Source organism: Sparus aurata, chromosome 18 (assembly GCF_900880675.1).
Source record: "Sparus aurata chromosome 18, fSpaAur1.1, whole genome shotgun sequence".
NCBI lineage: Eukaryota > Metazoa > Chordata > Actinopteri > Spariformes > Sparidae > Sparus > Sparus aurata.
In genome coordinates this window covers 34,326,152-34,340,093 of record NC_044204.1, presented here as the reverse complement: position 1 = coordinate 34,340,093, position 13,942 = coordinate 34,326,152, and the positions used below count along the sequence as shown (strand labels likewise).

The following is a 13,942-nucleotide window of genomic DNA, read 5'->3' as shown; positions in this document are numbered from 1 at the left end:
CCAGAGCCTCTTTGATTATTCGGTGCACTTGTGCAGATTTAAATTAACTACATGCCATGTGCAGCGACGCTCAGGTAGGCCACATAAAGATTCTGCTCACAGTGTTTTGCTGGTACACCGATGTGAGGCTGTTACAGTGAGCCCTGGATTAGTGCTGTAATTCTAGTGGAGGCTGCTGGTTTCATCGCGATCACCGTGATGATTAATATCTATGTCAGCTCCCCTCAACGAGTGAAAGATTCGGGTGAGCAGACGAGGGGGGAGATCTTCAAGAAAACAAAGATCACCTTTGTCTCCTTGATGAAGATGTGGCATTTGTAAAGCTGCTGGCATTTCTCCATCATGGCCGGGGCACTGAGCTTCTGTGAAAGCTTCATGTTTCCACTGACATTCTTAAGAAGAGCTGGATTCTATCTCAGATGAGTGTGCCAGGAAATTGCAGATGCCAAGGAAGGAAAGTTCACTTCGTATGACGTAAACCTTTTTCTGTTTTTGCCTTTAAAGATTTCGGCTACCTATTTTCTTTTCAGTTTGCTTTCCTTTTTCATTGGCATCTTTCACTTGTGTTGCTGCTCTGCTATCTGCAATAAGTCCTTTTTAGTTTACCCTGCAGGTCTCCATGCCAAAACACTGATATGCTCAAGCTGTGTGTTTCCTTATGTTGCAACTTAACATTTGTTTCAGGCTCAGTTTTCTATTTCTCTCTTGTCACAACACTGTGAAAAAAGGGATTAGGCTTAGGACAAAAAACACTTGGTAATGGATATGAAAACATCATGGTTTGGCTTAAAATACTTCGTTTTGGTATAATACAGCTGAAAATGTCCTGAGACTACTTAAAAACGCCTGATTTTGTTGCCATAAAAAACCAGCTGGAGTTGGCCCGACCTCCCATTAAAAGTGTTCAGTTTTGTCACCACAAACACGTCTGAATATCAATCGAGGTTTCATTTAAGACTTTCCCTTCTGTTGCCACAATTCAAGCTTGATATTGCCAGCCTTCCTTTGAAAAATATCCAGTTTTGCTCCCAACAAATGCAGCTGGAAATCTTCAGAGTTGTCCTTTAAAACATCGACTTCTGTTGCCACAAACACGGCTGGAAATGACCCAATTTCCCGTGAAATATATACAGTTTTGGTCAACACAAACACGACTTGTAAGATCCCCAACTCTCATTAAAAACAGCCAGTGGTGTAGCGCTTACAAATGCCGCAATGCTCATTTTAAAAAACTTGAGCAACACTTTTCTTATAGGGACTATTTATATGGAGGACTCCTGTAACATTGTGTCTACTGAGATTCAGAACAAGCTCAGTGAGCAGTAACACATTATGATAAGCTCGTTTATAATAATGCAATCAAAAAGTAATGAAAAAAAAACTAATAAGAACAACTGTCTGGAAGTGTGTAAAGTTTCTGGAAAACAAGCAGAGCAGAATTTCAACTTTATGTCCCCGTTGCACTCAAAAGATGTTCTCCGCTACAAGAAGACGCTGATCACCGCAGTTTACAATAACGAAGGTCTCGCCGCCTTGTTGACAGCTCGGAGATAAATGTAGTAATTGGAGGGAAATGGGCACAAATGAGCCTTACGTAATCACCGGGGTTACAAGAGTGGTAGCATTAAAGGAACAGGAAATGTCAAATCATGATGTAAAGGTTTTAATTTCTGAAGGAACACACACACACACACACAAGGTTAGCCAACATGGATGTGTTGTTACACCTGCAGTAAAACAGGGGAACAACAGAGACCAAAGCACTGTCAGTGAAACTGTAGAGAGCAACTTCTCCAGTCACAGTACTTCCAGAAGAAGTAGGTCTATTTCCTGTTTTTAATTTCTTGCAGAGATCTAATCTAAATACTATTTCAGTCAGTCACCAATTCTCTTACTCCCCCAAATCAACCGCCCTTCTCTACAGTTTGATTTGTGATGCAATTGCCGAACCTCATTAAAGCTGAAAAACTCTCATGGTAAAAAAAAAACCTCACATGATAATTGCTGAACGACGGCTCAAAATCGTTTCAATTAAAGGAAAAAGGAGGCGAGTAGAAACAGCCGGGCGCTGATACGATACAACAACACAGTCCGATCAGGAACACCGTGCAGCTCCACGGAGATGATTGTGTTCAGGGTGTGATAACAATATAATACACATCAGATTGAATCAACCAAAGCAGCGCAAATAAATAAAAATGGAAAGGACAACATGATAACAGGTCACATGGAAAACCCCACAACTGTCAGACAAGAATCTTATTATATTGTTTATTGGATTACGATGACTTCACACGTCTCAACACCACACAGAGATGATAATTATATTTTAATATTGTCTTTCACTGGTTGCGAGCTCATTACAAAAATGCAAATGAGTGGACACTTTTTTACTTCAATCTTCTGTGTTTTTAGCAAATCATTTGGTGAGTGTGACATCTTTATTTTTCCGTGAATCAAGTCCACAGTTATGACAGAAAGAGAGTCCTTGTCCTTCCTCTCATCAATAAAACTAGGCCTGTTTGGCGCCTCTCATGTCTTATTAAAAAGTACCATACAACCATTTGATTCTATGGAAGACTCCTGCATAATAAAATTTACCTCATAAAAGATATCCTCGCAGTGACTGGATGGAGATTTAATATGCTTTCACCGTCTATACGTACTGTTCACCTTCAGTGGTGCCACACGCTGTGAAGATGACTGTTGAAATTACCTTGCTCTCCTTTACAATTAGAGGTCTTTCTTTATTGAGACTGTTCCAGGAATTACATTAATCCACAACTATTTTGCCTCATTATGTTCAGTGGCGGCGCTCAGTATCAGTGAGGTGAGTACATGTATTCCACACAGCGGCCAGAGCCAAATGTTTGCATTTTATGTTCCTGTTAACCACAGATACCCTCAAATCTGTACATGCTCAAACTGACATTTCCAAAAAAAATACGAAATACTCATGTCGTGTTCGGAATTACAAGAAAGTGAAGCGGTGGCGATACAGCCGAGCGAGACGGCTGCAGGGCAAGAGAATGTGGTCGAAGGTGGCTCTCCAACATTTGTAAGGATAAAACATAGATAAGATGTCGGGACAACTCCAGCTGGCGTATTTTCAGACAAAACACAATCGTTTCCTCACGCTAACCAAGGGGGCTTTTGTGATGAAAGCTAACCCGATAATAAGCACAACGTTGTCATAGAAAATTGAACTCAAAGAAAAGCAAATGTGCGTCATATCTGTGGTTTGCAGGAACATACATGCTAACATGTATTGTGGTGATTCAGTGCAGAGGAAAGTATGAGTGAAATCGTGTTTTTATAAAATTTCCCTTCGCCTCGTTGCATCAGTAGTCAGTGTGAACATTTCATTATTCAATCATAAAGACATTCTCTCCCTGTCCTAACTATCCCTGACCAGTAGGTGATTTGAATCAGTATGACTCATATCTGACACCGTACCAATTATTAAAGAGCATGTTTTGAGAATGCGTACCCTTAAATCCAAAGTGAGGGCACAGGAAATAGAATATTTTACATGGCGCTGAATCATAACACAAACTAAAAATAATGATGTTCTGGCCACACTGTCTCTAACTGGACCTGTTTGAGCTTTCTCTGAACTCTGAACAAATCAAGAAACTACGACATCATGGACGGCATGACATGTCCCTTAAAGATGCGTGTTGCTACAAACACGACTGACACTCGTTAAAAACTCAACAATCTTGAGATTTGATAACAAAGTGTACATAAGGGTTCACAAAACAGGTTGAATACTACGGAAGCCCTAAACAGTCACAAGTGATTTCCTCCGTTTTTGAGATAATAAGATCATTTTCTCGAGATCTCGAGAAAAACAAAAGTTGTTTACGTCATTGTCACGAGACAACAAATGTTGTATTATGTTGTTGAGATAACGAGATAATTCATCAAGAGAAAACAACTTCACATGATTGATAAGAGTGGAACATAACACACACACACACACACACACACCCACACTCTCTCACACACACACACACACACACACACACACACACACTGTGGGAAGGTTTAAAGTAAACCATATGAACGTTTTAACCTTTTCTTTCTTTCGTTAATAGATTAATTTGTCTTGTATCTCGGGATATCAACGCTTGTTTACTCAAGATCTCAAGAAAAAATACTCATACAGAGCATATAAAAACAAATTTCGAAAGGTACACGTATTACACAGTTACAGTTACACATATTTATTCTGCCTTGGCTTGTACAGTGCACCTGAATCTTGAAGATGTAGTCATTGTGATGAGTTCTACCAGTTTCAGCACAGCAAGAATTCAGTATCTACGGGGAACAATTAAAAATAAATTAACCCCGAATTCAATTATAACTCTGACTTCTGCATTTCCCACATCCAATCAGTGAAACAGCCCCATTTGCTCGAGTTCCTAGTTGAGAGGTTAAATACGCTTCCTCGAGTCCCAACTCACCAAACAACGGCAAATGAATTGATAATATTAACAGCAAACAGCCAATATTTGTGAAAAATAACTGCGCAGCGAGACATCCTGTTCGGTGAAGGATGGATTACAGGCACGACACTTCCTCTCCGTATCACTTTTTCTGCATATATTCTGCATTATCACTGAGTCATGCAACTGCAATTGAAAGTGGGTAATAGTCTCCATTCAGCCTATAAAGGGACTTTGCTATCACAATCCTGAGGTGAATTTATGCATACTCCAAACACACAGTGTGTATTAAATGGCAAAAAGTCAAAGAGGATTATTGCAGTATTAATGTGTGCCTGAGAGCAGACAGCAGGGAGTTGTGAAGGACAGGACAGTCTTCGGGGCTTACTTGTCCATTCACTTGTAATTTTAAATGTTTAATCCTTAATGACCACCACATTATATTCCTTTTATTATCTATGAAGCTATTATCTCCTCGGTTAAGTCTTGATTAAAGAAACATACTTAGGACATCAAAGCACCCAGAGCTTCAGCACACACTTACTCAGCAATTGTTGACAGCCTAACGCAGCACTTCAGGCGGAATCTCGTACACACGAGAGTACGACAACCTCTTTCAAGGTTTAAGAGATAATTATAGATTATTATACAGTAAGTCAGGGAGTTGGGCAGGATCCAACCGGTGCCAGGTGGTTAATGCAGAGGTCACAGCGGGGTCATGTTGACTGAGGGCCAAGGCGGTATAAGCAGGATGACTTTTAAATACAACACTCTTTGAATATTCAGTACACGGTGTAACTGATGGCTCAGGGCTTTGAATCTATTTTAGCTGCGGTGCATCAGAATGACCGATGTCTTGAAACAGTTGTTCTGCAGCGCTCCAACGCTAATTTAATTAATAACAGCAACACGCATCATGTACAGGTCCACTGTGGAGACAGCTTGATGAAAATAACTTGCTCTAGCAACGGAGTGTGGTTGTTATTTACGGCATCTGTTGTAGTTCAAAGTCGCATCAGGCAGGATGCTTTTTTTTTGTAAGAAAGAGGAAGAAATTAGACTAAATCACAAACTGATGCATTAGAGAGATAGCATCTAGCTTCACCTCTTCCCAGAGAAGGATATTGGAGTAAAGGTTGCCCACAAGGTCTGGCATTTCTCTTTTAGTCTGCGTGTTTTGTTACTGCTTCAGCATCAGAAACGGCTGCTCACATCTGACTCACAAGAACTAAAAATGTAATGCAAGTGATTACATTTTTATTTGCTTGATGCTTAAAAAAATGTTTCAGTTGCAGGTGGACAGGCAATAGGCTGACTTTGAAAGAGGCTTATTACTGCACATATTGACGTTTTCTTGTTAGGCAGCAACCTTTAGTGGTCCGGTAATGATCCCGGAAACAAAGGAGGATGTTTCGGGGAGGCTGTCGGTGACGGAGGGATGGATTGAGCGAGCACAGGACCTTCACCCATGGAGACGGCTGTGTGGGACGAGCATGGAACCAAAAGTAAACGGTGATAGATAGATAGATAGATAGATAGATAGATAGATAGATAGATAGATAGATAGATAGATAGATAGAGTATATGAACCGTATAACAGTACAGTATATGTATTGTTGGATGAACCCCGGTTACAGAGCAGTTCTCATTAGACATTGTCTTCTACTTAATCTACCATATCTCTGCTGACAAAGAACTACTCCAGCATAATTTCAGAGCTCATTAGTTCATCACTCACACTTTGTTCTTCTTATAAGATAAGGCTAAAGCCTAAACATTAAAGCACGTTAAAAAATATAGAAATATATATATATGTCACTTGAACAAATCTTAGGAATATCCAGAAGTAAATTCATTAATCTTAGACACCATGCCAAATTACTCTTTGTCCTCTCCCAACAGCCTGTGGTGTTTGTTTTACTTTTTTCGTTTCAAGAAGTAATGCATTCACATGTCTGTCAGCGAAGCAAAGTTAAAAAAGAAAACACTGTTTGCATAAAACAAGCATCAAAAGAAGACAGAAAATAAGAACAAGCTTATCAGAGAGAAAGGTTCCTTGTGACAATGACAAGACCACATTCTACAGTGTGCTCAGGATGTGAAATGAAACACCTCTCTTCTCCAACACACACACACACACACACACACACACACACACACACACACACACACACACACACACACACACACACAGAGGAAGGTCATTCATCACTCCAAGTTTCTTTGTCACACCTATCACAGTCAACTGGTAAGAAGGTGTGCCAGTTCAAACACCTGCTATCTATTTTGCATTCAGACGCTGCCTCACTCTAATGCAGTTTTCACTCGCCGAGTTTTTGCATTCATCAGACCTTTGAAAGCAAAGCATCCGCGAATGATTTTTAACGGTATCAAGCATATAAGTCATTGGTGCATTTCTTTTCAACCCTGAAATATTTTCTCTGTTCACCCCAAAAACAAGAGGTCAAACCCAGAGAAATGATACAGATCGTTACAGTAGAGGAGTAACCACCACAAGCTTATTAATTCAGCAGCACTGTTTAGTATTTTCATGATAATAATAAATGTTTTTAAATTACTCTGTTTATCTGTGTCAAACGCAACAACACATGTGCTCTTTGTTCAAAAACAGCACGTGTGTAACAGACAAGGCGATGCAGCATATGTCGGAATTCATCTCATTAAGTGTTGTCTTTAACACATTTGTTCAAACTATTAGAACTGCAAAGGAAACCTGCGACAGAGTAGCACTACTGTGAGATTACCTGACTGTGAGATGAATCGTACCTTCAGACTTACGGTTCCTTTACCTTAAGTGAAAATAGAGTAAAATGTATCTTGTGTTTTAGGAGCATTTATTGAACAGTACAGTTGTGACGGTGAAATGCTGTGTGCCAATCAAATGCAGTTACTATCAGGAGTGAAAGTATCTAATTACAGCTACTCAAATGAATGTAATTAGGTATTAGCATGTGATTTACTCAATAAGAATCATAATTGAGAACAAACTGAGAACTGAGAGCAATTTAAAATCATATGTAAACCTTTTATCCATATTCTTATAGTCTATAAGGCTATTTGATCACTAATAGTTATATATATATATATATATATATATATATATATATATATATATATATATATATATATATATATATATATATATATATAGTTTTCATTTCAGTGAAAAATATGAAATGCAGTTTGATTTATTATGCATTATGTCACATGATTAGATGACAAACCACCAAATGTGTTTCACCGGATTGTTGTACTGACAATATTAACAAAGGTGCAGCTTTTGCAAAACAAATTAAGAAGCAGTTGTATTCAATCAGAAGCACATTAACGGATCACAGTAATAAATGACTGTGTGATATAAACACTCATGTAAATGGAGTCAAACCCAACAATGGCTTGCTGTTATTGACCTTTCTGAACACAGTGGGAGACTACAGATGATGGGGCCAGTATATTACATACTCCCTAATGTCGACCATAGAGTCATTAAACTGCTACCAAAATCATGAATACAGTTTCTCTATTCTGCACAAGAACAGGTTGAGAATAAAGATATTTTAATGATGTTGCTGTTCTGCCAAATACGATTGGCCCAGCAGGGGGCATTTGCACAAAGACACTTTCTCTAAAAGCATTTTCCAATTTAAATTACGAACAATTACCCTCCATTAACATATGATTCTGTAGTGCCAACCTCAAAGAGGAAGGTAAGTTCAGTTAATGTACAACTGATTCCTCTTTAGGTGATTGATGTTAAACCCATGTGAACTCTCAGAACCCCCAGGAGCGAACAAATGGCCCTAATCATAATCCACATTTGGATAATAAGCAGCGTAACACATATGTGCTGAAAGGCTGTTAGAAACGACTGGACAGCAGGCAGAAAACTCAACTCTCCAGCTAAAGTTAAAATCAACATGATTACATAACCTGAGGTTGAAGTTGAGGCCACTCTGATGGAGATGCTACTCGAATTACATCAGTGTCCAAATCTGTGGAGGACTGGACTCACTGGACAGGCCACTCTCTCCACCTGAATCTCCCTCAGAGATACAGAGTAACACCCAGCAGCATTTACATGACAGTAACGCCTTTGTTTATTGCTAATATGTGTGACTATCTGCTGATCCGAACACGCAGGCGATAATACATGTAAGATCATTCATATGAGATTTTTTTTACATTGTACAAAGAATATTGACTCTTTTTTTCATTGTATCAGGAAAATAGTTTTTTTTTCCCTCTGCCAAAGAGGTTATGTTCTCACCTGTGTCCATTTGTTTGTTTGTTGGTTGGTTTGTCAGCTGGATAACACAACAACTACGGAACAGATTTCCTTGAAACTTGGATGGAGGACAGGTCTCAGACAAGAATAGACCCCATTAACTTTTGGTGCTGATCCGGCTGATCCCACTTTCTTTAACATTGTGAGACAAGGCGTTTTCGACATTTTCTTTAATATCTCAAGGAGTAGGGCATGGATCTTGATGTAAAAAAAGAAAACAGGTGCAGTGAGTTGGTTGGTATCTATGAGTGAGTGTGATTTAATGTGGATGCTGAGTGGATTTTAAAATATGTTTTATTTGATATTGGACTAGGCTTGGTTTCATTGAATGGGGCTGTTTTGCCCTAGCGGAGGTATACGTTCTACTGAGTGACATTCTAGTTCGATTCATTTCCAAAAATCCAGAAATTAGTTTCCTGCCACTGTGCCAAACTTTACCTCTTCTTATGTTAAAGGTCCAATTTGTAAGAAAGTTGATCTTGGTTTCATTCATAACCAGACAAATTCTGACAGTTATGGATGGCAGCTGACCCGACCTATAATCCCAAAGTGTCAATATTTGATAAGTTGGAAATTGACACAATTTACATCTCCACTTTTCACAGTGCAGCAATTTAAAAGTAGCATTTTTTTCTTGTCCAGTCAAATTATTCATTGTTCAAGCATAAATACAGCAGTTTATTGCAAATGTTGGTCCTACCTGTTCATTAGGGATAGAACTGAAGAACAGGAATCATTGAGAATTGAGGCTCCAAATTTTACGATCCAGTTGGAATCATAAAAATCTAAGCTGCTCAACAAGAAGGAATCGTGTTGTCGAGGAAAGAAAGTGTCAAAATACAGCTTCCTTTCACAACGAGAGGTGACAACAGTGCTGGTAACGTCTGTAAAATGATCACTTCCAACACCAGAAATATGGTGAAACATCTCTCTATACAACAATTGCTTAAACTCCATAACTGCCACATATTTTGTGTACGAGTGGCACTGCTTCCAAACCGAGTAGCAAGACTGTTAGAGAGCTAATATCCTGTTACCTATCTCATATATATATGAGTTATAATAAATTCAGTGCCACACTCAAATGTTCTCTCATTTCATCCATTTTAGATGATGACGGACGATTTCTAGCTCTCAGTCAACTACAGCCAACTCAACTAAAATTGATTAGGAATCAATAAGGGAATCGATAATGAATCGGACCAATAAGCAGATCCGATAAGGGCATTGGTATAAATAGAACCTTATGAGTTCCCATCCTGTGAGCATATACTGTGACATCCCTGTGCTTGTTACCGGAGGGCGAGGAGAATTTCCTGCTTGGTATAAAGCAGCAGTGTAAAGTTGAGTCAAAATGGAGACATCTAACTCAGAATCAATTAGATTGGAGATTTATTATCATATAATGGGGCAGATACAACTTCTGGATCACAGGAATGTGCTGGGTGTCTTTCTGATCTTTATTTTAATTAGGCTTAATGAGGTATGCTCCCCCCTAATTAGTTTCCCTTAACATGTCAGAGTTTCAATTCCAGTGTTGATCAATGGGGTGGAGACGAGCCATTTCATTTACCTCAAGGCTAAAAGTGTCAGACAACATTTTGTTGGAATCCTAAGCTTTAATGACTCCAAATGCAGGTGATGACTTTGCATCCCGAGCCACTAGAAAGCATCCAGAGCCACAAGCAAATGCATTCTGCCACTGATACATTGACTGCGAGGAGGGCCAGGCTGATTCACGGGCAGCAGTTAAATCCACACAAATACCTTTTTTTGCTAAAGGTGTCAAGTGGTAAAGCTGAGGCTGTGAGGGGTTACAGATGTCACGTAAACCCAGCTCACCTGATCACAAAGAGAGAATCTGGTCTAGTCGCTTTCATCTAACATGTTGGACTGTAAACGGACGGAGAATTCCCAGGGGCGTCTTGGACTGACACGCTGAGACTGGAAAAATCCTGGCTCTCTAGGATCAGCTCATGAGATGGGTGAGGTTGATTCATCTCTGTACTGCAAAAAAGGATAATAATCGCTGGATGATTTTCAAACTCAGGCTGGAGATCTGTGTAGAAAGGCACCAACGTAGTTTTGGTGAGTAACTGGAAAACTGCACTGACCTGAACAACATTTTGAAAATTCTCAGAGAGTTGAGTTAATAGAAAAACCAGGAACAATACGTACGAGATTAGAGTAAAAGTATGAAGTGTTATTTGGCTATGAGGCTTCGTACCCAGGAAAAGTCTCCAATTAATGCTCCAAATGTTCTTTTAGGTGTGTGGTTTTATTTATTTAATGGGACAGATGCGTGGAATTCATGACCACACCAAAGTGGAAAGATTCGGAGAAACATGTGGGTAAAATATTAATGCTAATGGCAAAAGTGCATGTCAAAGTGCGGACGCAACTGTTGGAATGAGCTTCGATTGAGCTCACTGAAGGGAAACCAAAAAACACTGACTGCCTCAGCGTAGCTATATGTGACATTATAACAGGGTTGTTCAATTTTGACTTAATGTGAAGATATAGGGAAAAAAATGATACTGATTAAAACCAAGAGGTGCATGGTTACTGATGGTCATACTGAGTTACTGGGGCGGGTTACAGGCACCATTAGGGCTTCTGCTTCCACACTATCAGTGTTGTAGTCTGGCTTACATATGATGTAAAAGGACATTAATTACCACATGACCCTTTAATCCGAATCACCTGCCAACTCCTGCACATACATTACATGAATTCCATTTTTCTCCATGCTCTGATGAAGGCCAAAACGTTAGCATGTCGGTGAGCACGGCCAAAATAAACTGGTGACATTAACAAGTAAACATTGTCTTGAAGATGTTTATGTGCGGTACCTTATAAGGTAGTCTGTAGTTGGAAATACATGATTTCAAGGTTGAGCATCACTAAATGAAACATCAGGAAGAAAAGCTAAAACCTTTCACCCAATAACTCAGCTGCTAACAACAATGTAAATATTCAAAAGTGCAAATAAAAATGTGCAATGTCATGCTAAAGTCATTTGTCTTTTGGAGAAAGACAAATATTTTTCAATCCTGTTTGAATTATGTCATGAACTACTCATAAGATGTCTGTCAATTTAAAAAGATAATTTTCCAGCGTTGAACGAGAAAGCAAAACTGGATGGTATTTTACTTTAATTATGGCTAAACTGTGACTTTCTTGACTTGGAGAATTATCTTTTAATTTGACATACAATAAAATCATGGCAATTTTCAAACAAGATCAAAAAATGATTTGTGTTTCTCTGTTTTTCTAAAATTAGGTCCGATGAGATTAAACAGGAAGGGACATGACTTCAGGTTAAGTATGGCCTATTGAGGCTGCCATACTATTAGGCTATGAAGACAAGTGCGCCCTCTATTGGCCAGAAGTAGCTTTATTAATTAAAAAGTTACCCAGTCTTTCAATAAAAATCTTTCCTCACCTATGTAAGAATTAGGCCTAACAAAATATATGCCTACCTAAAGTTCAGTAGTCGTTGTTCTGCGTCTGTGTATTTCCCTCTGATATCCGGTAGGTGTCGTGTTCGCGTCCACAGAGACTTTCACTGTGTTTTTTTTTCCCTCTGGTCTTTTGTTTCCAGTAATTTTAGCGACATTGTGCCAATAAATAGTGCGTTTGCTATTGTAAATACACCACAGCGACCTCCAGAGCGCCTGACAAGATGCTGAACTGTCAGTTAATGGCGCAGTTGATCAAAATCAACGGCCACGCACCTGCTGCGCTGCCACGAGTGACGTCAGTAACGTCACTAACGTATCGATAGTGACAGAGGAGCTAACGGCTGATGAAGCTGACAGTAAGTAAAGTAAGACGGATACAGCTTAAACGCGGATGTAATGTGTTTATTTATGCCTACAATTTTACATGTTGGATATTAGTTTTTCGGGAGGTATTTCGCTTCGTTAACTCTCCTTTGTGTATTTCAAAACGGCGCATAAACTGACAGAAACTAGCTAAGCACCTAGCTAGACAGCTAACGCTAACTGAAGTTATTCTAGGTTACGTTAGCAATTCAACACGAAACAATCTGCGTTGTCCCTGTTTGCAGTCATAAAACACGCTATTTTAGAGTTAAAACCATTTTATTTTCAAGTGAGTAAATTGTATAAACTCGTTTTGTATTATTCCAGGCACAAGAGATGATAAAGCCCAGCTGAAATGTGATAAAAAAGAATAAAGATAATGGTTACAGCAAAATGAGGAACAGCAGTCAAAAGACAAGACATATTAAGATAACTATAATAATGAAATGATTAAAACAAGAGTGAGAGCGGAGGAATTATAAAGCTGGATTAGTCTATTATCAATAACACCAAATCCAAATTCCACATATGGGAGATTAAGTAGTCCACATTTGTTGTGTATGTTTTGTGTATATGCAGTGTGGCCAAGTCTAAAATATTGTATAAACCGTGTATTTTCTTGTCTGTTTGAAAAGGATGGAGAAGATATGACCTTGAGAGACAGTGAGAGAAGAACGATCTGCAACCAAATGCTGAGGCGAAACCTGCACTCAGGACCTCGCTGACATGAACACGCTTCAGGAGATTGCTGGCTGTACTGACGTCTGTAAGGTTGGTGATTAAATAAATGAACCTTTGTTTACCAAACCTGTTTTAATGGGGATATGCAATTTAGAGGATTATTATCTGTTTGAACAAGGGTAGACAGATATGGCTTTTTCAGGGCTGATACTAATGCCAAGTATCATAGCGACTCAAAACCGATATATGGGACCGATATTCATTTGCAGTAAAAATGAAACTCTGTGTGTCTAAATTTCGAACAACCAATGATGGAAGTACAATTTACTCAACTACTATTGTGTAACATTACATAAAAGTGCTTTACTTGGAGTATTTCCATTTTCTTTCCATCTTATCTGAAACATTCAGTCACCAGTTACTTTGAAGATTGGATATTTAGTGTTAATGGTCTATAAAGTATGTTTCCCATCAGATAGTGTAGTGGGCCGAACATTGTGAGGATCGAGGCTGTATCAAAGCCAAAGTAGCACATGTTTAAATTATTGGTAATCTGACAGAAAAATTACAAATACAGATAATCGAAAATGCTGAATATGGGCCTTGATAATGGCCAGGGCTCGATAATTGGTCAAACCCTGGTATAAATATATATTTGTTCTATCTCTGTTTGGACA

At 38.9% G+C, this 13,942-nt stretch overlaps 1 protein-coding gene and 1 long non-coding RNA gene across 5 annotated transcripts in view; one reads left to right on the top strand and one right to left on the bottom strand.

The window, feature by feature from the left end:
• LOC115569036 (uncharacterized) overlaps positions 1 to 12,499 on the bottom strand; it is an 88,735-nt gene extending 76,236 nt beyond the window's left edge. For all 3 annotated transcript variants that reach the window (XR_003981477.1, XR_003981478.1, XR_003981476.1), the window contains exons 1-2: positions 12,240 to 12,499; positions 10,600 to 10,764 (exon numbers count right to left, since the gene is read on the bottom strand). This is a non-coding gene — a long non-coding RNA (uncharacterized LOC115569036). The remainder of the gene's footprint in view (positions 1 to 10,599; positions 10,765 to 12,239) is intronic.
• Positions 12,427 to 13,942, top strand: part of lingo2 (leucine rich repeat and Ig domain containing 2) — a 217,674-nt gene continuing 216,158 nt past the window's right edge. Inside the window, exons 1-2 of one of the 2 annotated variants that reach the window (XM_030396896.1) lie at positions 12,427 to 12,577; positions 13,220 to 13,355. The gene's annotated coding sequence lies outside the window, so the exon portion shown is untranslated. Of the gene's footprint in view, positions 12,587 to 13,219; positions 13,356 to 13,942 lie in introns of both variants that reach the window. The other variant, XM_030396895.1, reaches the window with a different exon arrangement.